This window comes from Crinia signifera, chromosome 3 (genome assembly GCF_055691185.1).
Source record: "Crinia signifera chromosome 3, ASM5569118v1, whole genome shotgun sequence".
NCBI classification, from domain to species: Eukaryota; Metazoa; Chordata; class Amphibia; order Anura; family Myobatrachidae; genus Crinia; species Crinia signifera.
In genome coordinates, this window is record NC_139219.1 from 246,961,520 (window position 1) to 246,964,165 (window position 2,646).

The window sequence follows — 2,646 nt, forward strand, 5'->3', positions numbered from 1 at the left end:
TCTATCTTTCTCTCCTCCTTTCTCACTCTGACATAGGAAAATGGGGACAGGGCTGACAGAGGGGGACGGGAACATAGCTCTCACAGGGTGAAGGAATGGCATAATGTGTAATAGTCATTACGGTGTGTGGCACAATGTGTAATGGGTATCACATATGTCAAATAATGTGTAATGTGCATCACGGTGTGTCAAATAATGTGTAATGGGCATCACGGTGTGTCAAATAAAGTGTAATGGGCATCACGGTGTTCAGCATTTTGTGTAATGGGCATTATGTTGTGCAGCATTTTGTGTAATGGGCATTACGGTGTGTTCCATAATGTGTAATGGGCAGTGTAATGCCTTCTTTTTGTGATGCCACACCTCCTTTCCATGAGGCCACACACCTTTTGACATGTGGCTTAGCCGCGCAAGGGTCCCACCTGCTACGGGTGGGCCTGTGTGCTCAAAATGCCAGGGCTGATTTCTGGTCCCAGTCCGACCCTGCTTCCAGGTGCCATTCCAGGGCTTCCCATCCTGTTCCAGGACCTGAGCATTCCAGCAGGCAGTCATCAGTACTCACCATCGGTGACTCTCAAGCATCATCGATGTTCCATCATTGATCTCAAGCATCACTGGTGTTCCACCATTGATACCAAGCATCATTAGTGTTCCACCATCGACCTCAATCATCCTCGGTGTTCCATCATCGATAGCTCCACACCATCCGTGTTCCACCATCAATCTCAAGCATCATCAATACCCACAATCGGTGATCATCCAGCTCTATCGATGTTCCACCATAGAGAGTCACCATCAAAGATTCCCATCGTATTCCAGCTTCCTCATCTGGACCCAATTCTCACAGCATCTTTCAAATCTTCAAGGGTCAGTACCACCTTGTCATTCTCCTGATATTGCATTTCCCTGTATCTGTATTATTATCTGGACTTCATCAGTATTCCTAAACTGCACCATTACCTCATTGCAATTGCAATTGCAGTTGTTATTATTTGGACTTCATCAGTGTTCACACACTGGACCATTATACCATTGTAATTACAATTGTATTATTGCTTGGACACCATCAGTGTTTCTACGCTGCACCACTTACCAGTTCTTCGCCCTTGCTAAGCATTATCTGGACTCCATCAGTGTGCAAACACTGCTACACTTGCCACTAAGTACTCCAAGCTCTCATAGACTGCACCTTTTGCTTATTACTTATATTATTTCTATGCCACTGAATCTTATTTGTTATTAATGCCATTCATATACTCTTCAAGTTTAATCATTCATTACCTGTACCATCTGTGGTATTAATAAAGACTTGTGCTTTTACATTGTGGTCCTGCTTCTAAGCTAACTTCCTGGGTGCCTCCTGGTAAAGCGCAGTAGCCTATTCAAGGCACCTCAGTTTGTGTACCAGTCAACCCCTACGCCTGTGGTTGTTTCCAGTTTGGATTTGACCACAGGCGTGACACAGGTGTAGAGTAGGCAAATATGTTTTATACATCCCATACCCATTCATGATCCAAGGTTCTCTCCCACCTTTACACCTGATAATCTGTCACCATTTGCATGAAATCTAAAATAGCATCTTTGCAAGTGAGCTTCCCTAGCAATTGCAAGGAATTTAGAAAATGGCCACTTTGAGTGGAACTTACAAAAGTCCCATCAAGTGTATTTAAGTTTCTTAAAGATTATTATTTCTGCTTTTTAAATCCATTGTAGTGATGTTCTGGATTAGGTACCTATCCAGTTCCACCCATGGCCAGGAGGTCTATAGGTCCCCCCAGTGCAAATAATGTTATTCTACTCCATTTCTATTGTCACCCAAGGGTGACAGTGGTGGCTCCAAATGTGTGGCTGCAGCACAGTCCAAAATTCAAAAAGGGGAGAAACACCAACTGCCAGTGAGTCAGTTTGGAATGGCAGTTGGTGGCTGTTGCTGTGTCTCCCCTCCCCCGTGGAGCCTCCGATGCTCATAAGTATCCTACATGAATAGTTTTCAGAAGTTAATAATACTTTATAACACTTATCTAAATGGATCTAATGCTAAACAAATTTTAGGAGGTTTAACACGCATTTTCAAACAATGAAATAAAAGAAGTACACTTATGCTATGAAGCAAGAGTTAAGTTCAGCTTAAAAGTTTCAAGATAGCAATGTCCACAAATATACTGTGACATTTAGGAAATTAATCATTGGCCTGGCAAACATGTTATGCCTGTTCCCACTGCACTTCAGAGACATTTACCTTTCTCATCAGGGGAAATGCTGAGCTGTTTTATACGTAAGTAGAAAAAAAATTAGACAAAAAGTAATGAAACTTATGGGTAAAAATCCTCGTTGAAAGCACTCAAGTCCTCACTATTCCCATGTAACTATTCCCTAGCAAAAATTAGATAATGGGGTTAAAATGACTTAAAAGTAATGCATCATTTCCTATTAATATATAAATAGGAATACATTTTTGTAAAGTTTAAAAAAAAGTATTAATTTAAATACCGTAAATTGTCAAAATAGTAATGGAATAGAACAGTGCATTTTGACTTCTGGATCAAAAGTATCTGAATTTCAATTCAACAAATCGTTTAGAGACAGGACGAGAACATGGCAATCGTGTAATGTCCTTTGTTTTTGTATTATGTATTTTCCATTTCA